The sequence below is a fragment of the Sparus aurata genome, chromosome 16, assembly GCF_900880675.1.
Source record: "Sparus aurata chromosome 16, fSpaAur1.1, whole genome shotgun sequence".
Classification (NCBI taxonomy): Eukaryota; Metazoa; Chordata; class Actinopteri; order Spariformes; family Sparidae; genus Sparus; species Sparus aurata.
The window spans coordinates 6,861,907-6,888,203 of NC_044202.1; the positions used below are offsets into that span (position 1 = coordinate 6,861,907).

Genomic DNA, 26,297 nt, shown 5'->3' on the forward strand with positions numbered 1-26,297 from the left:
GATTTATTGTGAATCAGTATTTGGTAATTCCGATTAATTATAGTAATTGGGTCAGAGTTCAGTACACAACCATAATGACAGGTTGGGCGGGGGTTAGCTGGTTAGCATGCTAACTTTGTTAATTTTCAAATGTTTTCGAATACGTTTCTTGCAAATTTCACCTTTAAAGACACAGTAAGATTAAAAGACACTTTCCAAATAGCAATAACTTGTGTCCCTGTCTTCAATTGTTCTGTTATTTCTCTTTATATACAAAAGAAAATCCTTGTATTCAAACAAGCAACCAGCTCACGTCAACCATGTTTTCCCTCGTGGTCAGACCGTGTAATTATACAACGTCACGTGACGCACAGGGGCCCAAAAAGACTCACATTGAGAAATGACTTGTTTCACTGTCAACATTTCGGCTGTTCAGTCCGATAAAACTGAAAAAGTCATTTTATTCTCATTCAAGTGAGCGGCTAAATACGAAGGGACTAATTAACTAATGAACATGGGAAGAGAGGCAGCGAAGAGACAAGGCAGGAGAGTCTCTTTCAAGATTAAACAGGATATAACCAGACAAAAGCCGAGGACCACGACACAATCAAATGTGACCTTCAGGTTACGAGGCAGCCGGTGGGCCCCCTCGCTGCTCATCTGTAAAACGTTTTCTCATGACTGAAACTAAAAAACTGGTCACTGGAGCAAAGAGGGTGGACCTGGCTACAGATCACAGAAACTTTTCCCAAATTCCAGCACTTGTTAGTTAACAGCAGGCTGAGCTAAATCCTCTTTCACTCGCAGACGGGTATCTGCCAGCGGAGCAGAATGGCAACACTGAGGCAGGATGGTGGCGGGGCAGCTGGGTGTCATTGTGAGGACCATATGTGTGTGTGTGTGTGTGTGTGTGTGTGTGTGTGTGTGTGGTGCTTTAACAAGCCCGTCACGATTTTTTGAGACACTTCCTCACAAGACGAAAGTGAAAAAGAAAAGCTTTTTCTTTTCACTCTTTGGTTCCTTTGAGTGAATCATTCAGGAGAGCAGCTCTGAACGGGCCGGCTGCTCACAATCTGGAGGCCGGTTCTCACCAGCCATTTATCATCCGGCTCTCCTTTTCACTGCAAAATTAACCAGCGTTAAAGCTGCGATGACATCACTTCTACATTATTCCGGTGGGGCACAACAACGCAGCATTGAGTGACGTTCAGCGGCAGGAATGGCTATTCAACACCGGGGCAGGTTTTAATTGTCACACGGAGCAAAAGATGTGGGTCAAAACTGCCATGAGTGACGGAGGAGAGATCGAAGTGGGAACAACCCCGAGAGGAAACATTAATACACCGATATCCATGACTGAGCAGCTGACCTTGGTTGTAATATAACTCCTCTCTGATTCTCCTATTTTGAGCACTGGAAGTTAGACACTGACAGATAGGTGAGGCACCAAACAAAAGAAAACAGCAGTGCAAACAGTCGAGAGCTTTCAGAACCACACAGCGTGCTGAGTGACACAACGCTGCGGGGTATCAATCAGCCCCGAGAGAAAGGAAAACATCGGGACGGGGAGTGAAGAAGCGATGACAATGGCAGGTTTGAAGAAGCCTCGACAGACTGAATGAGGACCTTTCTCTTCTTCCGCCGAGACGCGGCCCAAGAAGTCCCAGGCACAATGGACACAAGCCAATGAAGGCTCGCATTGTCTCCGGCCTGCTCGCGGACGCACAATATGCAGCATTCTTGGTCCTGTTTTGTATTCTACCCTGTTCTCATTGGTTCCAAGCCCACAACTCCATCTATTTCAGCTATGCTAGGTGGATGGTTGTCGGTTTGAGTGGGCAGAGACGCGGCCACGTGATATCTGCTCTGCTAGAATGTCACATTTAGCTTTCGGATGCTTAGAAGTGAAGTTTTTTTTCATCGCTCACAATAAGTTTGTTGTGCAGCTCTGAAACAAGCAAAGGTTGAGGTTGGTGGACGGGTCAAGCAAATGCAAATGTACCGAATGTCATCTTTGACTCAACCAAGTAGTTTTGTTGTCTAAACTTAACCGAACTGCGACCTTTTCACATTTGTTGTTAATGCCAATAAGGTCATCTGACTATTGATCTGCTCTGCACGGAAGTAAATGCATCTCCTCAACGAAAAGACAACTACATTTTGAAAGACGTAAGTTGTGTAACTTGTACACAGACCAATGTGTGGAATAAAAAAGAGGATATCTTTTTTTCTGCTTTTCAAATCCTAATGTCTAAATTACCCACATAGCAACTAATCAGGCAATTAATCAGATAACATGCAGCTTCTTCTGGAGACACAACAGTCTTTATACTACTTTTCTCACATATAGAACTCCCCAAGACCTATTAACACACTTTAATGTGTAAAATTGGTGGAGTTACCCTTTAAAACATGTGATTGGATAAATGCATAGACAACATCTAGCAGTATATAGAACATATTCAAACCCTGAAAGGTTTCTCGATGTGACATCACTCTTTCACCACAACTTTATTTCATCAGAAAGTCTGAGAAGCAGTGAGGAGTATCAGCTTCCCCCTGAAGTTAAGCCTGGACGTTGTCTGTTCCTGCTTTGATACACGAAGAGCGACAAATCAGGACAAAGCAGCCGAGTGCTGAGGTTTCACCCGACGACTGCTGTCTGTTTCACTCTGAACCGAAGTTGAGGACTCACTCACTTCCACCAGCTAATGTGCTCTGAGCTCCAGTCTGTGTTCAACGCACAGCTGCTGTTTTGGCTCTGCAGCAGAGAAACCTGTTCCCTGTTCTGTCCCCTCGACGCGTCCCCAGAGGGACTTCAGTCTGCTGAAACACACGGCCCGCCGCCTGCAGCCCGGCGCTGCCAAACCCTCATCCAGTGGCCAGCTCAGCACAGATGCTCTGGGCGAACGCCGAGGGCATGGAGGACCGACGGGCCCTGTGCGGTGCAGTGATAGCAAAAAATCACAATCGCTTCAAGTGCCAAGAGCAACAAACCAACAGGAGGATGTTTTGTTGTCACTGATGCAAAGACGGATCAACACGGGGCTGTAAAAACACGGGCAGAGACGATGACACCTGCGTCCAAATCATATCTAGCTGACTAAATTATGTTAACGCATGTAAATGTGTTAATCTTTCCATTTGTTCTTCACCAAACATGCTTTACAACAAGAGTAAGAGTCAGATAGGAAAGACATTGTGAGGCCAGGATGTTTTTGTGAAGTTGAAACTTTGGACTATCGCCTGTTGACGTGCAAAGTGGAAGTACTATACTAAATTTTTTTGGTCTCTGTAATAACAAACATTTAATATCAGCTGAAACATATAATATGATAATTTGGTTGTAACAGCAGCATTTGTTCAAAAGCAGACACTGTTCAGAGAGCTGGAAGCACCTGGAGAAACTGTTCTTAGAAACTGCCGGAATACATAAAACTAAAGATAAAAAATATACATGACTGTCAAAAGGAACATTAGTTTATCAGTAGAGGGCAGCAACACGCCCCTGCAGCATCGTGTCAGCCTTATCCAAAGGCAGGAAGAAGAAGCAGCAGCACCATTATGGTCCTTTATACTGTTGTGGTCGTCACTATTGCAGTGATGGTAAGTATTTGCAGGTAGATACCATTTTATTCACAGCCTGTTGGTTTCATACTAACGTTTGGACATGGTTACAAATCTTAGACACTGTTTGTTAGTAGCTGAATTTGAGCTAACGCTAGTAAACACATCAATCAGCGGTGCAAAAAGCCCAGTTATCTCCAGCAACAGCTTACACGACGAGCTAATTCATTACATTAAGATGTCGATGATGTCATCGATGCCTCTCTTAAGGTTTCGCCCTTCATGAACTCTCCATTACTGAGCACGGGGCCGACTGTAGGTGTGCTAACATCAGCTGTTGGCGCTGCAGGAACTCGGCTGTCAAACACTGGATACGCTTCAACTTTTATATTTTGTTTCTGTCCATGTGTTTTGTCTGTTGGTCAGCTTTGTTTTTCACGTTATGAATATTGTAGCAGGTGTTGTCCTGACTCACTGTGACTTCCTTCCTCTTCCTCTCTGAAGATGTGCTGTGAGGTACCGCAATTTGGCACCGCTTGATTTATGTATTACCCTTCAAAGAACAGAGTTTGGTACCCGACCTTAAGAACAAGATAGTTCAGGCCAGGGCTAACTGGTTAGCATGCTAACTGCATGGGACAAATTCTGGCCATATCTAACAAAGTGCCCCTTTAACACAAACACAAACACAAGGAGTATCCAACCAGAACACTGTTATGACTGTAGCAAGAAGGGACCCAAATGCAGACTCCAGGCAGGCAAACGGGGAAACAAAAAGTGAAGAAAATAAAAGAACAAGAGGAAATACAAAACATTCAAGAACTAAACCAAGAACAAAATTGAACAAAGTGCAGGAAAGGCAGGCAGAAACTCTGACAATTCGACAACCAAACACAGGATCCTAATCAGGGACAGATCTACTAACAATCGGGATAATCACGAGGGCGGGAACACAAGACAAAGACAGGAAGTAGCACAACCTGCTACCTGAGGATGAACCTTACAGAATAAAACGGGAAGCAATAAAACTAGGCAAGTGAAAGAGGACGTCGACCGTGATGAGGTCGGATGACAGAAACATCTGAGGTTCGGTTTCAGCTCCTCGTGTTTACAGTGAGAGTCGGGCAACTGTACACTTCTGCAGCGAGCAGCATCGATAATGATATTTTCATACTTCACACCGCCACTTCCTGCTCATCGGCCCCTGGAACTCACCCGCACACACACTTACACACACACACACAGGCACTTAAAATAGACGCTTGAACACGATGTAAGAATTGAGTTAATAGTGTATCGGATATCAAGACGCGAGCCATCTCATGACTTCAATTTGATTCTGGGTGTTCCTCCCTGAAACAGACTGAATTATCGAACGAATCTGTGCATCTGGAGTGAAGATTTTCAGACCTTTGAGCTAAAAAAAGTGAGTAAGAAAGACAGAGGAGGAAAAAATAAGTCCGCTGTCCTTCATTCAGGCCGACTGACGGTACTGTACATGACTTTAATCCAGCCACAGCGGCTCTACTGTATGTACAGATTGAAGCTTAGACTATAGGGCAAAGGATAAACTACTGCAGGGGATTTACCCTTTTATATCTCTGCATTCCTCTGATTACATGTCACGGCCGAGCTCCGACAGGGTTCAAAGGTGTGATCTAATTTTTTACAGCTCCGTCTCTCGGCGCTGCTTCGCTTCACGCCAGTCGATTGTTGAAAACTACAATAACAACGCACTCGAGTCATCACAAGAGGCAAGACGCGTCATGCTTTCTGAGACATTCAATCTGCGAAAGAAAATCCAATTTCTGAATCTGCTGAGTTGAAATTGGATTTGGGCCAGCCTTGTGATGTTCGCCGCAACACAGTTCAGGGCCGAGCAAAAGAAAAAGAAAAAAAAATCATTTTCAGAGTGCCCCGACTCTCCTGACCTGCAGCACTCCCGCTTCTTACATAAACCCCGGGGTGGCACAGCGGGCTGCGTCAAATCTTTCCTGGACCACCAAGTTCACTGTTGTTCCTCCGTCCTGGATCTGAAATCTGATCCGGACATGTCTTGTGTTTCCTGTTTCTCAATATTCATCTGGTATCAATCGTTAAGAATCAACATTCTTCCAGCTCTCCTCCACCAGCTGCCTTGTGACAGTACAGCTTTTTATATATATATATTCAGTGGTCTGCTGACTGTGGAGAAAAAGCCACACATGTCAGCTGCTCTTTCCTACACTACTCTACTCACATGGCTTTAATCCATGTCGGGATTGTATTCCTGCTAGAAAATGAATGTTTTCCCCACAGCCGGAAGCCACAAGGGAACGATTTGCCTCTGCAGAATGAAAACTGTACTCTTTTATGGTTGATGTGTTCCTGAGCTTGCCAATTATCACAACACCTGAAATGTAAAGTAATGTCTGATTTACGTTTTTATGCAACTTTTTCATTATCTTTCTGCAGCTGTTTGGGCACAGGTCCAAAAGACTCTCTTCTTCCGGTGTTAAACTAGTCTTGCGTAGCCGGACTTATCTCTGCCGCTGTGTCAGCGCTGGAGTAAGGTCTGGCTGGAGCCGTTATCATTCTGCTGTTCGCTCCGGCCTGTTTGTATCTCTTTAAACCAGTCACGACCATCGTGTGCGGTGCAAAGCCCGGCATGCAGCACGGTGAAAGACAGTGACGGGGATATCTGCATGTAAGGAGGTGGCATTAAAATAATGCTAAATGTAAGGCTGCTAGCTTGTTTGTATGTGTAGTGGCCAGGTTAGGTTTAGGATAACTTGCTATTTTCAGCATGTCGGAGGTTGCTGTTGTTGTTTCCCGTAGCAGCAAGGATTTTTACAATGATAACATGCAACCTGCCAATGGGTGCTGCGAGAATGAGACAGAAAATCCAGCAATAATTTAGCACTTTCAGTTTCCTCATCTCGAAGTCGCTGGGATATTTGAGTGCGTTTTCCATGAGATGCCTGAAATAAGCTCTGTGGTTGGTTAAGATATTTTCACGTTTCGTTCTAAGACATAAAATAGAGTTTACGTGTCTGAAACAGGCAAGTGGCTACAGGAGAAGCTGTCCCAGACATCAGTATATTGTTATGCTAATGTGAGCAAGCTAACAAGTTTAAAGGCTAAACATTAGTATTCAGCTTAGGTTAGCTTAAAGTGCCGTTTAGACTGACGATGTTTGTGAAGAAGAACACAACTAACACCCCAAATGGTTCAAGCAGGCGCTGATGGGGAAATCAGATCAAACCAGGCTAGCTGTTTCCCCTTGTCTCCAGTCTTTCTGCTAAGCTACTTGAGCACATTTTTCAAGATTGAAATGTAACTTCTTATGTCCTTTCCTTGAGGAACTTCTCCACTTTTTTTGTCCCATCACCCACATTCGTTTCCTGGCATTTAGCAGCCATTACTGCCACACTGAGCGATTGGCTCGTCTTTGGACTTTTGGCTTCTCTCGTTTCAACCTCTTCATGGACTCCCTCGAGCGACCTTTGGGTCACTTTGATGTTACCACATTGACCGCTCTGGGCAGGCTGAGTCAAGCTCGAACCAAGAAAAGCAGAAGGATCTGATTACCTGCCTCTAATATCTGAAACACAAGACTCGCAGTCCATCGACAGATGCACACACACACACACACACACACATAGCTACACATACATGAACACGGGGCTGATGGGAAAAGGGCTCGAGCTGCTTTGGGATTTGTTAATGTGAAACAAACAAATGAATGAGTCCAAACTGACCGTTACAGTCTGCACAGCCTCTGATAACGTCGGTTCAATCGGACATATCAGTTCGCTGCTCGTACGCTGCATGAATTTCCAGCGTTGCCATGGAAATACTTTTACTCCCCCTCTGATGTAGGTTAACAGGCAGCCATCAGTTATGAACAAAGTGGAGCACAGTCAGTGTGTGTGTGCGTGTGTGTCTGAATGAATCTGAGTGCCCGTCTCTTTTATTGCTGGGATGCATTAGGAGCCGAACTGATGCGCGTCATGCTGATGCACTCCTTCTGTTCTGACATTTCCATGAGGGCACCACAGTCGGGAGAGCCGGAGCATCAACAGAGCGAAGCATGTCAACACCGCCACCGCCACGTTTTATCTGTCTCTTATACTCATTTATCAGTTTCTTAATGTCTTTTTCAGCGTGGATTCGTGTCGCATCCGAGCAGCGAGCCGACACAAATTGCCTCGGCTCCAAAGTCGTTAAGAAACGCATCTATTTGGAAACAGAATTTGTATTCAGTCCGTGTTACACAGAAGAGACGGCTGCGATCCAACAGCTCTCTGATTAAAAACAAATTAAAGTGTCAAAATATGGAAAAAGCGGCTCTGTTTTGCATCGGAGGAGCTGATGGTGACCCAGCAAACACTGAACTCGCTGACCTCTTGAAGCCGAGAATGCAAAGTGTTTTTCATCACTGCCCAAAGTTGATGGATGGATGGATGGATGCATCGTGGATGCTGCAGTCACAAAGCAGTCGAGGAGTCCCTGTTCAGACCCAAGTGGACCCAAGTCACCAGCACAAACTTCCTGTTTCAACTAAGCATTAAACAAGTGACCGCAATGTCCCCAGACTCCCTTACAAACCACATTTTAATAGTGGCAGCTGTTGCGTGAGGAGCAAACCACAGGAAACGGCTACTTGATGAAGGTTGGATGACCAAAACAGGGTTTATAATACGACTCGCCTGGTGAAGTGCACGCCTCATGCAGGATGCTGTGGTCGAGGCTTTAGGGTTTGAATCCTGCCTGTAGTTTTTGCTGCATGGGGTTAAAATTTGGCCGTCATAAAAGCTTTAATTTTGAACCACAAGATGTTCTTTTCTTTGCCTCTCAAAACCTGCGCACATAAAATACAGGTGCATGCATGAAAGACCAGAATCCGTGAGTGGAAAAAACCATTGTCACAAGGGAGCTCGACTACTGCGCTGTATAAATGCGTTCCCAGGAGCTCAGGACTATGACGAACATGATTCCTACATCTGCCTGCATGTCAAGCTGACTTTAGAGACTTTTTCAAGGCTGATGTCGCTCCTTCTGTCCTAATCTAAGGTAGGCTCCATCCTGACAGCGTGTGATGCATAAATGTGTTTGTGTTTGACTGGAACCAGAGTGTGTTTATCAGGTTATTTGGGGTCTATCAGTCAAAATGTAACAAGAAAAATCCTCTGTGTGTGGTTGCCATTCTCTACTCTGGCATCTGATTATCATCATAGTAGTCGGCATCCTCGCCCTCTCTGGACCCGCCTCTCACGCAGCTCGCACTCCTCTCAGTGTGCGTTTGTTGTTGTGTGTCAGGCAGCTGAAGTGACCTAAATTCTCACATCTCTTGGGGTTCTGGAAAACCGACTTCCTTCTCTCTCTCCATCCGTCTTTCTTTCAGCCTGGCAATCCTTCCTTCTCTTTTTTTTCCCTCCCTCATTCTGTTGGTAGCTCTCATTTTATGACTCACCGAGAAAAAACGTGCAAACACGCCTTCAGAGACTCCCCGAAACAGCTGCTCGGCTGCAGAAAGTTGAGTGTGTTTGAGAAATAGCATTAGGCTAAGAGGAAACTTGGAACTGCTCTGCTGGAACACGGGTTATTTTCCCCCGTCAGACTGCAGATCCTTCACCTGTCGGTGAGTGGAGACTGTCACATGGGAGGTGTGGCGCTGGCACCGACGCACCAAAGAGGTTTCAAGGAACAAAAAAAAAAGGAAAGAAGTCTCACTTTCTCCCAAAACTTTCTATGGGATGTCTTTGTCACACAGAGCTGAGGGGTGGAATTGACTTCTCTATACATTAATTCATGACTGGAGGCGGAAACTGCTGTGATTTTAAGATTAAACTTAAACATTAGCTGTCTGTGAATGAATTCGTTAGAAATAAAATCACCATATGCAGAGTTTTTATGACGTTTGCAATATTTCCTGTTACCTGCTTTTAATTAAACTACGATCACCTCTCCCTGCAGAGCCGGACGGCAAGATATTCATCTCAGTTTCGCACTTTTTCACGCAACTTAATCGCTCGAGCTTTCAGCGTCAAACTTTGAGATATTCCACATTCGGTCTACAGTCGAGGTATTATTCATCTGTCAAATCGCATAAAAACTTTTTAAATTATTAGAGTTTCTTTGAAGCTTGGTGGTATAATGGTTATAATGGAAGTCAATTAGAAAATCCCTTCACACCCACTCATTTTCAAACTCTTTCCAGTCCTTTATATGTTCACATATAAAACCATTCTTCAGAACTTGCCTTCTCTGGTATATAATAATGCAGCACAATGAGAATACAGATGTTTCATATAAGACAAGCATGTAGCACAGAAATCCACCTGTTGGTCGCTGATAACAGAGTCTGCTGTATAGCTCAGAAAATTGATTGATGAACCACCGAATTATAGAGAAATTTTAGGCTTCATGATCAAACAAAGATTGTATTTACTCCCACGCTCCCTCTTTCTAACTCCGCCATTAACAACGCATCAGGCGAGGGAAAGAGCTTTGGACAGAAAGGTGCTCATCCATCTTGTAGAGGACAATCAGTCCTGGTTTGTGCCTCAGTTTTTTTGACTGAATAGAAGGACTTGTGACAGGAAACCTGCTGCAGCCTAAGTGCAGCCTGTTCTTTTCTCTGACAGACTCCATCAGTGCACTTAATTTAGCTTTAATCACATGGTCGAGTCTCGTTAAGGTAACAGGTTCAGACCACGTAGCAGCTTATAATGTCCATCAACGGCCAGCTGCTCACTTAATTGCTCTGAATGAGTCGGCGGAATGCCTTTAGTATACGCGTACGCACACATAAGTTACTCCCAGTGATTCTCAAAAAAGAAAATCAATCATGTGTTATTTTCTGTTCCTCACACATCTGCTGGCGAATTAAGGCCTTGATAAAGCACTGATGTGATTCGTCAGTCCTTGTAAGGGCTGAATGTTTGAGATGTGACTGTAATTGCTGCTGTGTGGATGTTTCCATCGAGGTGTGACGCCGGTTCACACGTCTGTGTTTTGCTCTCCGAGGAGCCGTCGTGGCCTCTTCATCACATCCTTTCACAAAACTTGGGAGGGAGATTCGGTGAGGAAACATCTCACACCTGAGGCGGATGACTGGTGGGGCTCCGTCGCTATGGCAACTGGGACTACACATGCCGCAGCTCCCTTTGCACATGCAAGCGTGCGTGTGAACACTGAAAGGAGAGCTTTTTCGCATGTTTCAACATCAAAGAGTGAAGAAGAAGAAGAAGAAGCAGCTGACACACGGGACACTGTGTCCTGCCTGTCCGTCGAGCCCCAGACTGAAACCTGAGACTCAAACGTTACAGATGAATCCTCAGCGACGTCAACACACACGCAGCAGTCTGAAGTCTGTCACTGATTTAGATCTGGAAGCATCCTACTCCAAACATGCCTCACACACTCACAGGAATGAGCGACACGCCATACCAGCGCCTCCCGTGACACGGCAGCCAGACCTGCCGCGGACAGAAGGTGAAGCCCACATTTGAAACAACATTTGACTGAGCCGCTCTCTCGAGACGTTTCTGCTTTGTTGAGCTTCACGGAGTGGAGAGAGGCAGGGGAGGTGAGCGAGAGGAGATCTGACAGAGGTTACAGGCCACACATGACTGCACACACATCGGCTGGATCCCAGAAGATACAGTACCATATAGTATTCACTGTGAACTAGTGTAAGCAGAGGCACGGATCTGCAATATGGGGCACACTCTGATTAAAGCACCTGCATTGATAATCCTACTTAAAGGGGAATTAACCCTAAAAATACATAAATACTGAAGAAAACTTGGGGGGTGGCAGACAATCAAAGTTATGAACTTTGATATATCATCATTTTTTTTAAGGGAAAATGGCAAACTTGTTGATAAATAGTTGCTTATTCATACTGAGACGTTTCCAGCTGTGTTTGTTGTGACGGGACTTGGTCTTTATAACAAAGCGTCTGGAAATGTTCCGATAAACTGCATATTTTTGACGAGGCGTCAGGACATTTCCAGCTGTGTGTGTGTGCTGCCAAAACTGGGTGTTTTCAAATCAACATCGGGACATTTTCAAGCTGTGTTTGAGGCAACAGAAGTGCATATTTTTCACAAGGTGTCAGGACATTTGCAGCCAAGTCTTCTCGGGAAACAGTGGGACATTTTCCAGCTCGGACAGCTCGGTTTTGCTGGGACAAAACTGTGTATTTCAGAACACGTGAACACAACTCTGACATGTCATCATATTTTTTAGGTGGACGGGGTGTTTGTATAGTGTGTTTATATTGTATATTTCCAGCTGTGTTTGTGGAGACAGAACCAGGTATTTTGAGCCAAAACATAATGTTTTCCTAACCCCAACCCCAAGTGGTATTTGGGCCTAAACTTATCCAAACCTGAGGCACAGCGCATCAAAACATGAAACTTAAAGGGCTGAGATGAAGTTCCACTGTGATTCTACATTAGTGGCCCTCAGCTCACAGTACACATCAGTACATTATAATGTAGCCATTGTTAAATCTTTAATTTTGTCATTAGGGGTTTATTGTGTTCCTAAAATAAGCATCTGTTCTTGATTTGTTGCAGTGGAGAACATTTCAGGGTGATGATTAGACGCTTTTTTTGTTTGTCTTCCCTCCTGTGGGTCGCTATTATTCCGGTGGAGTGAGGCACAAGGCGAGATGCCAGGAAGCCTTGGGATGGAGGGCAGGGAAGAGGAGGGGGGGAAGTCCATGTACTGGATCAGCGCCCAGACTGCCCCCCCCCCCCCCCCCTGCAGCTCCCGACTCAGCAAACATCCACGAGACAGTTTATACGTCGAGGCGCGCTGAGAGGTGAGAAATGAAAGAAGCAAAACAGAAAGCGATGAAGGGAGGCAGGAGAAAGTGAAAGCTATATAATAGGACGGCGAACCACAAACAGAAAGAGAAAGAGAGCAGCACTCACGCCGCCGCAGCAGCAGCAGCAACCCGGTGCAGCGATTTATTTCAGCTTGACAGCCCGAGAGTCTCCGTCAGGGTTTTGGTTTCAAGCGCTGACATCTGCCAGCCTGTAACTTCCAATTACTGCCCCGTCCTGGAGAAGCAAACTCACAGCTGGAACGCCAGAATGAATCTGTGACAGTAAAGTTTGATTTAACTCACTGGCTTCATTATTTACCGCCACTGCTCTGATTATCGCCGCGGTTCTAATGCTGAGGAGCCAAGGATCCGACAACGGAGCATAACACAACCGTTAAATCTGAAAACCTCAGACGATTCCTGGGCAGTGAATCGATCAGGGAAGCTAACAGTCGTCGTAGCCATGACAGTAGAAAAACGCTTCAAATATGGACGTCACTGAAGTAGTGATGTACAGAAATATACTCACAGTGTCAAATGTAAAAGTGCTTTTCCTGCAGCAAAAGGTCTCCTGTGACTGATGTGTTATTATGTGCTGTATTATTAGATCGAGAACACTGATATTACAATCAGTAGGCAGCATATCGCTGTTGTGGCTGCTCAGGAGCTGGACTTTGCACACGGTCAACTATTTTACTTCAGTGTTTTCTCCCACAAAGATAAATCTGAGATGATCAACGGAGCAAAAAGAGGAAAAACAAAGTTCTACGGGATAAATCCGCATTCATGTATTCAGTCTTTTTTTCTTTAATCTTTGCTTTTTGTGAAATATTGAAACGTTTTTTACTTGTTTGATATTTAAATGAAACCATCATGAGAGCTTTAGAGGGGGAAGCCTCTCTGTGGTGGAATCTGTGAGATGAAAATGTAAAACAGGGCTCCAGCTAGATGTTTCTGTAAAGATTCAGATCGACAAACCAGTGTGTCATATGTTTTCTGATGTAAAATCCTCATGTGAAGCAGCATCCGTATCTATCAAATAGACATATTGGGGTGGGGGAAAGTGAGCAAGCACACGAACGCACGGAAGGAAGAGCCGACGTCTGGCTGACACGTTAACGAGACTCTGATCGGACGTAACAACCTCGGCGCTGACTCAAAGCCATCATCAAGACTAATCCAGACATCAACTGTCAACTGGGGAAAAACAGCAAACATGACATCTGTATCTGTTTATTACAAACACAAATACACGTAATTAGAAATGAAACTGTTCATCTTCGTCAGAATCGGAGCGGAGTGCGACCTCCTCCCGGCTGGTGACAGAATAATATGTCGTCCTTGACAAGTGCAGTGATTTAAAAGTATCAACAAATAGCTGCCAAACTCATCACTGTCATCCCTGTGTAAAGTCTGGAAACAGGCTCATAGCCTTTAGAGATAGACGGCTAGCTGCTTCCAGTCTTATGCTAAGCTAAGCTAACCAGTGGTTGGTGCAAACAGACGAGAAAAATAAGCATGATTCCCAAACTGAACTTTCCCTTTCAGGCCTTTGTTGCTGCATATTCCTGTCTGAATATTGAGACCTAAAATAAGCATATTAGCATGGATCTGAGTGTCTGCGGCCCCTGTGGGAGGTGACCCTCATCTGCTGCAGTGTCAGGGCCCTGATTCACACACTGAGCGGAACAGGACAGCCCTGCTAACACCCTCGATAACAACGTGACAGAGACACACATATGCTAGGTGTAAGCAGGAGAAACAGGTCCAAGCCGAGCTTTGCTGTGGGAGGCAGAATGAGCAGTCGCACCACACACACACACACACACACACACACACGAGATAATCAATCTGCTGTGGTTCCTTCCCATTATTCAGACGTGTGCCGGGGGCTCTCCAGCGCTCAGCTGCTCATGCAATATTCAGCTGTGGGATTTACCGGCTGGCTGGGGAGACAGTGTAGTGAAGTGACAGAGCAGAGCCTGGTAGGCATGTTGATGTGTGTGTGTGTGTGTGTGTGTGTGTGTGTGTGTGTGTGTGTGTGTGTGTGTGTGTGTGTTTGTGAGTGTGTCTGCTGGTCACGAAACTCAGGACCCACCAAGCCTAAAATAGATTTGAATTTAACCTGTCTAACAAGAGAAGACAGCTCTGAGTGGAAGAGTATAAGTCTGTGAATGAATGTGCGCTGAAGTCCACACACACACACACACACACAGCCAGCAGCCAGTTAACTTAGCTTAGCTTAGCTTAGCTTAGCATAAAGACTTGAATCAGGGGCAAACAGCTAGCACATCTAACACTAAAGCTAACAAATCAGGGGATCAGGGGTTGAAAGATGTTAAATTAGCCTAAACATCCAAGTCTTGAAACTTCAGCCCAGTCATATCTCATTCACATTACATGTCTGGGACCTGACTGTCATATCAGTAGGAAGTGGTGATGGTGGCGAGGAGGCTGCCGAGCCACCGACCACGGTTCAACACTGTGTTTCAACATTTATAAGTGTGAAACCATTAGACATTTTCAAGGAGACCTCAGGACATTTTCCAGATGTATTAATGTTGACAAAATGTATATTTCTGATGCAAAGTCGAAGCATCTCCTGTAATCTTTGTGGCAGCCAAAACAAAATGTGTTTTCATTACCCTGACCGAGTGGGTTTTGTGTCTTAACTAAACCAGAGCATCAGCACAGCATTGCAACAAGCTTTGGCATAATCGAGGTTTGTTGCAACACACTTTGCCGACATGTATTCTGGCATCTGGGCTGCAAAATAAAGTGAAAGAGCTTCTATCAGGAAGCAGCTGAGTCTTCAGCAAACAGGGGCAGCCTATCACCAGAGTAAGTGCTAACTGCTGCTAATTGTAGCTACTGTTAGCCAGATAGCTCAGTTAGCCGTGTAGCTAGCGGTCCTATCAGCTGTCTCGAGAATGCTGGACTGTGAGCTCAGACCAAGAGCAGATCGCTGACGTCTCTGCAACACAATACATCTTTGAATGTTACTTCATTTTTTGATGTTTTAAAGGACAATTCTTACACATTGCACCTCTAAAATTCTTCCAGTTTTTTCATGGAATCTCTCCAGATAAAAGACAATTCTTCATTTAGAGTTAAAACATTAAGAACTCGGGGTGTCAAGGTCAACAGAAGACGTAGGACGCCGGCGCTGCAGACCCGCCCATACAGTGCAAGAGAAAAGCATACATACATGTATTTACACTCTCACACACTCATCCCCTCTTTGAAGTGTCGGAGGCTCATACATAAGCCGTCTCCCTCAGAGGTTGCTTATGAATAATAAACAGACAACTGGAGGCAAAGTCTAAACTCCGGTCCAGAGCGGCGCCCTCGCCTCCTATAAACCACGCTCATATTTGCTCGGTGAATCTGTGTCAGTAGATCATTAAACTGCGAAGGCCGACTGAGTGGCAGGAGTCTGACTCTGCCTCCTCACACCTCATCCTCCCTCGACTTCCACAAGAACAAGCTTTATGTGAAATTTCCCGTTATGTCGAGGAAATAAAAATACTTCCATTTGTTTATCTTTAAAAGCACAGAGGGGAAAAGGCATTTCCTAATTAGCTCTTCGGGGGGAGAGAGACTCCAAGAAAGGAAGCAAATGTGAGCGCATGAAAGATGGAGGAAGAAGAGAAACTAGCAAAGGAACATCCCCACGATTGATAGAACCCCGATATGAATAATAATGCTCGTATTAATTCATAAAGAAGGGGAAGAAATCTACTTTGCAAAAGGGCAAAATGCATGAAACACACTTGGTATTTCCCTGATGTGCATGCACAATTAACTGGGGGAGAAGAAGAAAAAGCATCAGCTGCATTTCAACGCGGTATTCCTGTAATTGTGTCGGTGTAAACAGCCCGGGCGCGCGTGTTCGTGTGAGAGGGAATTTTAATTTTTAATTTGCACAGCGGGAGAATAATGAGCGCAAAAAGAAATCGTGCAGGCTTCAAAAGAGAGAAAAAAAAAAAAAAACCCAGGGGCCCTGAAACATAAAAGAAAACTAGAAAATGAAACTACAAGAAAACAACAGTAGAAATAAACAACAGCAAAAGAGTAGATACGCATTTTTCAAAATAAAAGGTGACGTTTACGGGCAGTGTTCTGCGAGTTGATACCTTGCAGTCAGTTTGGTGTTTCTGCAGCGAAAAGAGGCCGAGGGGAGGGACAGAAAGAGACAGAAAAAGATAAAACAGGGAGAGAAGGTGAGAAGAAAGTTAAAGACGGACGGATAAAGATGGAGGAAGGACACGTTCCCCTGAGAACACACAGACTGTCACTCTTCCACTGAACCTCCTCTCGCACGCCTCCTCCGCCCTGCTGCCCCGGCCCGTGTCGTCCCTAACGTCACTTTGACAGCTCAATAATTGACTGCTTATCTTTTATTAATAGAGGCAGCCATTAGGGCTTGGAGACGTGTCTGGGGTTTGGTCGGCGTGCACTCTGAGACAAAGCACCGCCGGCCCCTCTGCTTTTTCCTTTTTGTCTCACGTTTTGGCGTCTGCTCAGCGCCTCACTGTCCCGTGGCTTCCTAATTAGCCTCACACACTACAGAGGTGTCCTCGGTGTTGCTGCGGTGTTACCATGTTACCCTCAGCGCAACGGCAACGGCATCATCTCCAAGGAGAATAAGAATGGGCTCTTTTCAAATCGCCCTCCCGAAATGTCTAATTTAAGGGAAAAAGGGTGTTTTATTCAAAGTTTTTCGAAAACTACAGAGAACGAGAGAAAGCGTCGTCTTCAAAGAGACATGACGGTCACGCATCACGTCACCTCGAGGTCACAACTTCTTCAATCTTTTTGCCAGGGTCCAAACTTGATTGCATCACTCGCGTTGCCTCAGTTTTAGTCAGAGAGATGAAGAGCAGATGGAGAGCTTGATTGATCATCACATCATATTTTCATATTTCCAGGCTGAAAGGCGAAACTCAGCGAGGTCACTGCTGCTGATAGAGTGCGGAAGGACAGAAGACGACTGCACCAGAGCGTAACACAACATGGAGAAATAATTACACGATTAATCTGTTAGAAAATCTTTTAAGGAAGCTGGGGAATTATTATATCAACTTCTTAATGCAACATTTAATTAAGTTTTCTTAGGCCGTGGCATGACAGTTTTATCCTCTCTGACTTTATGGAAACAAGACAGTTGCTGTGTCTCAATTAAGGGTCTGCATCCTGGAGCATTGTGACGTAATTGGCATTTGGCTGTCCCAATTCGAGGGCTCCTCCAAATGCAGCCCTCTTTTACCTCTTTTTGGAGGATGCACCGCTGCTATCATTCGTGGCCTCACATATCACAAGATTCTTTGCGCGCCCGAAAAAGAAGAAAGAAATAGAGAAAATGGCGACATCGCATGACGTAGATCGTCACTTTCGCTGGCCTGGGCGGCAGAAATCGTGACATAAGGGTAAAACATCTGTTGATGCAACCAGGAAGTGCTCCAAAGACTAGACTGACGTGGTTAACAAGGTCTCTCCGAAGGACTCGCCTTTGAAGACCACAAAGGCCGGGTCCTTCGAAGGATGCAGACCCTGAATTGAGACACAGCATATGTCTTGTTAAAACCATAACTTAAACTATAGATATGTTATAGCAGCATAAGCAAAAGCAAAAGTCAACAAACTATTATTATTAGCTATTGGTTGGACTAAACCAGAGTACTGAGCAGCAAACTTTCTCTGAAGTCTGCAGTGGAACACACACAGATCTACAGCAGTCTGCACCATCTGTATAAACTGGATCTGCGGCTGATGATGGGGGTTCAGGGCCTTTACGACCTGCAGACACCGGCGCTGCAGAGTGACTTCCCTGTAAAGCAGTGGAGGGAGGCTCATCCTTCCTATAAACAGCCCGGCAGGGGAGATAAGAGTTATTGAAGGGGCACTGAAGCAGACGCAGACCCTCGGCCTCCAGTCGCGTGTCCAACTGAGACTTTCTCAAGCTGATCAGATGAAGCCGACAGCTTTCAGCGGGGATGAGATTCACCGCGCTATAAATAAAAAGGGTTTAATCTTAAAGTTTAATATACGGTATGGATTTATTGCTATGTTATATTAACTGTTGACTTTTGTTTTATAATATATTGTCCAGGTGGTTTATTATTTTTTTTTTTGCCAGGCTAGAATCAGAGCTACGGGTTTCATAGATATTCACATGCTGACAGGCTAAAGGAAGATGGTGAATAGCCAATCAGAGGGGTCTCTCTTCAGCGACGAGCTCGGACTACCTGCTCAATCAGGCAAAAAGCCGCCAATTAGTGCCAGTGTGTGGGACAACTAGGGCCGCAGATGTTAACTGACATCTAAGATGGTGTGTCAGGGTTCTATACACCCCAAAACACGCCCACGAATGATACATTTGAGGCCTTTTATGTCTTTACTGGAGAGCGAGCGTGGAGATTTGACAGGAAATGAGGGACACAGATGCATTCAAACCTGGGATGTTGTGGTTCATGGTTGCCACCTCGCCGGCGACGCACACACACCTCTGCACGACAAAGGACCTGTCAGCCGGCTCTGTGACGTACATCAGCTCATCTGGAGCGCTCTGTCTCTCAAGGCCAACTCGTACGAACCCTCCACAAAAACAGCAATTTCATCACAACCGCTCTGCAGACTGACACGTCCTGCTTACTGTACCTCGACCACCGGAGCTCACACGTGTCCTTAACGAGCCTGTAAGGGCACTCCCACACAGAGGCCTTACAGATGAGAGGTGAGAGAAACTGAAACATGTCCAGTTATCTGCGATACGGCACTGAGATCACCGTGACCTGCATGCCTGAGAGCCTTCATCAGAGCGCAACGTGGTTTCGTTCATGTTCAGAGCAAAAAAGGGAACCAATTATGTAAAACTTTGTTTTTAGCCTGCAACAAAATTAGAAATAGGTCGCTCCGGAGCCTTTGTTTTCTTTACGTAATTGGTGAATGTGATCTGTTTTGCCCAAAAATATCCCCAGTGATCTCTTCTGATGATTAGACTTTCCTTTATTTCACACGCAGCTGGGTTGATTTTGAAGTTCACCAAAGACAGAAACGTGTCCTCCGCACAGACAACGAGCTGTCGAATACGGAGGAGCTATCCGCAGAGAAAGAGCTTAACAATCAGATCTCCCCTCCTCTGCCCTGTGCCAGATATCCTTGGCCGTGTTATCTGAAGGCACAGTGAGGGGAGGAGAGGCACAGAGAGAGAGAAAGCAGTGGCGTAGATCTGATGTAAGCCTGCGTCCACCAAACCAGAGGAAGAAATCTTTTTTTTTTTGTATGTATAATGAATGAAAGCCATTAAAAATGCAGGACAGGCAGATATGAACTCCATTTTCTCCATCAGCCCAGAGTAAGACTGACCCAGAAACAATTACAACCACAAAGGATGCTGAGAGCGATTTGTATCTCTTCATCGGTGGTTACAGAAGAGTGTTTTGTGTGTGTGTGTGTGTTTTTATTAGAGAGGAAAAAAAGGGGAAAGGCGAATGTCACGAAAGAAAAGCGAGGTGCGTAAGTAGGTTATGGGTCGGCACTGAGGTCTGTGGTTAAACCAGCTGACGCAGAAGAGAGGCGGGCGAAGACGCAGCAAGCAGCCAAGCCAATAGCCGAGCCGTTATTTTATGTTTCGCCGCCAAAGTGAGGAGAATCGAAAAAAAAAAATCCACTGAAGAACACAAGATGATCCGTGCCCTCGGAGAGCACCAGGGGGGGGGGGCAGGAGCACAAACCGGAATACAAATGAGACCTTTGTACGCAGCGATCTGCAGCACGCCGCTCCACTCTGCTCCACCCATGATGCCAGCTGGACACCCACTTTAATCATTTCTCGACACAAACAGCGCGGCATTTTCAGCTGGTAATTGAAATGTGATTCCATGGGTGTTAATATGCCACAGCCTCCCCTCTTCTGGGAAGCTTTTTGCAGAGGATTTTGTAATCTGGCTGCAGGGATTTGCTCCCATCCAGCCACAAAAAGCATAAGTGAGGTCCAACACTGCGCCGAGATAAAGCCTGGCTCGCTGCTCGTCGAAAATATGTTTGATGGGGTTGAGGTCAGGGCTGCGACTCGGGCCGGCTGAGGTCCTCAAAATCAAAGTGAAAAGTGAAACACTTTGTGCTTCAGCCTGAGTGTTCACCAAAGCGTCACAGCTTCTAACTAGGCCTTTCCTTCAGTTTCGTGACTGCTTCTTACATCCACAAGGTGAGCCCTGTATGTGGGCATAACCCAGTGTTTCCCCTGCGTGCCTCGAGACAGCCAATCGCCAGCGCTGTCAGATCCCGGCAAAACAAGCATGCGGCATTCTTATTGGCTCACTGACGCAGACGAGATTAACTTCTTAAGGCACTGAAGTTAAATCGATCCTCGTAAGAATCGAGGCAGCGCAGTCCGCGCCACAAAAGTCTTGAAGTTTGAGGGAAAATCACTCAAAACAAATTACTCAAAACTCCTTCTGTGGTAGTTGCCGCTACAGTAAGTGTCACCAGGACCGAACATTACCAGACAGCGTCGTCGCAGCTGTCAATTTCATGTTCCCTCCCCATCAGGCCCCACAACGTGATATCTGACCATCTTTCAATTTGAGCCGCGGCGGCCGAGATAAAGAATTTAGACTAAAGGTGGATTAAAAAAAAACAACATCCGGCACTTCAGTTCCCATTACAGCCAGATCTGAAGTGTCCTAAATAATTATTATTCATGCGAGTTGAGTTTTTGTTAAAAGGCTCTGGCTCTTTTTTTGTCTGAGTAATTATAGAGTGGTCTGCAAAAAACAACTGTGCAGTCACAACAGTGAAAACCACATGTGCAAATACCTCTGTGTTGCTCGGTTGAAGGGCCCTCGGGCGGGAGCTCTCGTCGCTGCTCTGACGGGTTTTTGCATTATAGGGCGGCTAAAAATGGCCACGCGGAGCACTCTGTCCATTTATAAAAGTGTTTATTGACTGAAGTGGCTGAAAGGGTCACATTTCAGTCAGCTAGACTTATAACTGTTTTAATATGACGGTCTGTTAAAGGTCTCGATGTGAGTCTGAATTTTGTGGCTGGAGTGGATGTGCTGCTGAACGCTTTAAAATGCTTTTTTTCTCTATTTGGATATCAAATCCTCACCAGCTCAGGCCAGAAAGTGGCTCCTGCAGATATACATATCACAATATGACCATCTAGTCTCATGGATGTTGTTATTAAATATTTGAATATGAGGAATCTAGTTGATTTTTGCATATTCAAATGAAGCTTTGTATTCTGTAAGCCGTAACCAGAGCTTTAATATCTGCTAAAACAAATATGATAATGTTCGGCTGCACTTATACTACAATAATATAATTTAATAAGCCTTACTTCTTTGTCAATTTAGACAAAAATATAGAAATATTGTAGTTATTAGACAGTAAACATACATTCTTACTGACCATGTACGTTCAGTTGGTCACGGCACTTGATGGGTGATGGAGGTGATGCACGCTGAGCTCCACCTCAGCGACATAATGACAGTGAATCACCGAACGCGACCTTTCAAAGTCGAGCTGATAGATTTTGGGGTGTGGCCATTTTCCAGATCAGAAGTCAAGCAGGGAGAGCTTTTGCAGGCACTCTATATTTGATGAGCCGGATTATTTCTGTCATTATACAAGAGCGAGTTAGTAGTTCAGCTCAGCTCAAGGTACGACAGAAAAGTCATTTAATCTTTTATTTAGAGTAGTTTCCGGTTTGGATAACGTGTTTTTACTTTCCCCAACATTTAACAGATACTCATTCAGATTGATTCAGAGGAACATTAATACAAACACTTCTTTCAGACACCTGTGGAATCTGGTGGAGTTCCAATATCTCTGGACGATCTGAAAGGAGTGAGTGTGCGGTAACTTTCATCGTCGCTGTGATGGAGTGTCTTTTGATGACTCGACTGACGGTGGATGTTTCCTCCACTAGATGCGCGAGGAGGAAAACAATGAAGCTGAGGCTGTAGAGAGAGAGCAGTGTATCGAGCTGATGAGGGCCGCGCTGAAAATTGATCCGAATGGGAGGATCACTCCCCGTGAAGTCCTCGCTCATCTATTCATCGCCATAGACTACCTGAAGTGTGTGTGTGTGTGTGCGTGTGTGCTTTTCTATGACGGTTTACAATTTAATCAGTGTCGTGTTTCCGAGGCATCAACATGACAGTGAGTGTGTCATTTGGTACGGTGTGTGTGTGTGCACGACATCAAGAAGCTCAGGCGTCACTTCTTCAGTTGAGGACTTTGAATGTGAGCCTCCTGCCACTCAACCGAAGGATGAAGACAGCGTTAACATCCAACCAGACGACAGGTTGCTGCTTGAAGATCAGGAGAGTGCAGTTTGGCTGTTCTCACTGGGTTTGAACGGGTTTACTCCGGGTTGCTCCGGTTTCCCCCTAAATTTTGGCATCCCAAAGCATGCAGCATTCATCTCGAAGGCAACAGGTTCACAAACCATCACGCCTTCCATTTCACCTGACGTGCTGAAGGTCAGATGAAGTGGAGGGTGGCTGAGGTCACGAACTAGAGAACTTCTTTCCGTGAGATGAATGCCATTAATGGAGCCTTCTCACGGTGAGTATTTTGACACAACGAGTCAAAATTGCTGCTGTGGGAAACATCGAGGCCAGATGGAAGCTCGGCGGCCTGTGGCCTCAGCGATGGTCAAGGTTGGATCACCAGCCTCCGTCTTTGCTGTGCGGAGTTTCTTGACTCCCTGGGCTCGAACGGGTTTACACCGGGTTGCTCCAGTTTCATTCAGCATTTGTACATTAAAAAAAAGCTAACCAGCCCGTCCAAGGCAGCTGTGCTGACTAAATAACTTTTTTTCCCCCGGTCGTGGTGGAAACTACACTATTTTTGTATTTTCTGATAAAGAGCACGTTCTAGTTCTTGCCTAATTTGGCACAAATTATTGTGTATTATGTCATTATTAGATTACTGAGGGTATAACTGTGTGTGTTTGCTATCTAATAAAGACCATATCATTTCTGTTTTCTGTCTAATTTGACAAATGGTCCGGCTTAATACATCTTATCAGTGTAATAGAGTGGGACCTCAAATTCTCCGCGACTTCACTCGACGTCTGTATTACAGCAGATTAGCTGGACCACACTGCCGTAGCTCGCTCTGCATCTGGGGGGCCAGAAAGGTTATGTTTACAGGCTTGTAAAGGGACGCTTATTTCTGACTGGCAGCGATAATGAATGCTCATTTCTGCAGTCATCCAGGCGCAGAGATGAAAGGTTTTTAGTCGCCGATGCCAACCTCGGGATTTTCGCTACATCCATCTGTCCGGCCAATACATCAGGGAGGAGTCCGGTGGACGCGCGGATGAGGTCATATGACTCAGCCACCCAAAGAGCGGGATGCCAGACGTGGCAGCGCAGCGTTCCTAATGACTACAATATGTTAAACCTCCTAAGCTTTTCTCCCAGCTGCAAGTTTTTCTAAAAAGAGGCTGACCTACATTTCTCCTCCATGCCCTGAATTGAAGGAAAAGTTCTCTAAGCCTCAGTGAGGGGAGCACTGAAATAACAACTCCCCTTTTTTTTTTCTCACACTGCCTGCTGCAAGAGGCGAGCCCGCAATCCAGCCTCCAGGGCCTTCCTGCAATTAACCAAAACTACGAGAACGAAGAGTTTTATTCAGCGGGGATTGCGCACAAAAAGCACAGAGGAAGAAGCCGTCAATCTCGTGCCACGAAAACAGGCGTCAATGTCAGACAGAATGTGCACATCAATAATCAACAACTGATGCTTGATGCACCGGATGCTTTTTGCCAGAGCAATACAAACACTGTTGCTATGGAAATCAGTGACTAATGTATGACAATGATTTCCCTGGAAGTCACTGTTTGGCCACACAAATCAAAAACCACACAGGCAGTGTGGCCGCGCAGAGAAAGAATAACTCCACACAGTGCAAGGAATGTGAGAATAAAGGTGCAAATCAAGACGTCAAGGAATAAATCAGAACACAGCGTGATGAATAATAATGACGGCCCAATGCAGCGAGTACATAATGTAAATATGAGAAAAAATGTCAGATTAAGTGCAGCCTGTTGAGGCTGCTGATATAGTGGCTGCATCACCAGCCAGGGCATTAAATGTAATTTCAAGCAGAGAGAATCATTCAGAAAAGAGCCCACGTTATTAATTTTATGTGCATGGACGTGACGTTTAAGATTAAAGGGGCCGCTCTGAACTGAAAAGACAAAATAACAACACGGACCGAGGCTATAAAAAGAGTTCAGAGGGAACGGAATAAGCGACACCTCACAAATCTCGCTAAAGTACAAAGACACTTTTGGAGCATTTTATTCAGAGGCAGACGATTCAGCCAGCTCCAGAACTGTCACTTTTCCTTTTGACTACACTAAGCCTCAACTGTTTTATAATCTCATCTACATCTGGCATGAAGTTTTGACAAATCGCTCTGCCTTTTCAGCCCGTTAACCTCATTCTTTCCTGCATTACCCCCACTCCGAAAAGTGCTGGAACATGTGAGTTGGTAAACAGGTCCCCGGATGGCCCGCGTAATCACGGAGCTATTTAGATAATTTTTGAGCGACATTTTGTGAAAAATAAGGACGCCTCTCGCAGCCGACGATCACAGAAAAACCCAGATTCACATGAGATGTCTTTAGAAATGGATTAGCAGAAATGAGATTTGTGTTATATTCAAAGAGGAGGACATCATGATAACTACACAGCACACCTGCGGTTACGTCAGCAGTTATTGTTGACGGTGCATAAAAGTCAATTCTACGACATCTGAGCAAACACATTCACTAATGAGGACAATGAGACGCATGGGAAATCAATGGAAAAAGCTTGTAAGTGCGACTAAGAAGGACTTTTATTAGGAATCAATTTCAGTTTGTTTATTTGATGAATGAAAAGGTTGAAAAGAAAAGAAAATGGAAATACCAGAAAACTATAAAACTGTGCTCAAATGGAAATGAAAACACTCAAAGTGAATTATTGAATGGCTGCATGAAGGTTTGCGTCGACACATCTTGCAAATGTTAAGACATTTTCAGTGGGTGAGTGAAACTCTGAACTGCTGGTGGTGCAGCAGGAGGAAAAGTCAAAAGCAATCTCAAATATCTGCACCAAATTTCCCAGCGCTCCGTCCAGGAGTTGAGATGCTTCAGCCCGGGGTTAAGTTGTGGAGCGCTCGATCGACACTGCCATCAAGAAAACTTCGTCACCACTTATTGACTTTTTCACTCGTTTCTCATGCAGATATCTCACTGCCATCTTCTTTGAAGCGTTAAGTCAGTGGGCCTTATGTAAGATATCCAGCCTCCTCCATCTCGCTGATGCAGCACGTCCTGGAGGACGGACGGGGCAGGACAGGAAAGGGCGGTCGCCTCCTCACACACACATTAAACACACATTTGAGATGCCCCGTGACTCTGCAGGCGGATCAATTTTGCCTCCAGCTGACTTTTCCCTCATGCCTCAGTGCTCGCCCCGGCGTCACGCCTGGCTGCCTGCTTTTTCTGTGTTCCCCGCAGAATGCATTTGATTTTAGGGAACCGGCGTTGATAATATCTGCTCAGCTGCCTGTTTGAATGCACTTCCTCTTGCAGTGACGTAAACAATGAGTTTAGGGACATGTTACACGTCCGCAAAAACCAGAAGAACCTGAAAAAAATATTTACATTGAATATAGCCAGTCGACACGAGCTGCAGGAAGGGACAAGGCCATGACAGCGACTCCATTCAAAAGTCACGGCCTGAAGCAGTCTGACAGATATTATCAAGCAGATAATGTCTAGGCATAAACACCAGATTACCATAAATAGCCTGGTTTAACTCGGTCTGTTCATGCATTCGGTTGGTTATTAAGAAACAGCACGGCGGCGTAGAGACGACTTTATCTTGTTTGGGTGAGTGAGAGTTATGAAAACGGA

At 45.2% G+C, this 26,297-nt stretch overlaps 1 protein-coding gene across 8 annotated transcripts in view; it reads right to left on the bottom strand.

Moving 5' to 3' along the window:
- Positions 1–26,297, bottom strand: part of pacs2 (phosphofurin acidic cluster sorting protein 2) — a 51,127-nt gene that overhangs the window by 18,427 nt on the left and 6,403 nt on the right. The window lies entirely within an intron of this gene.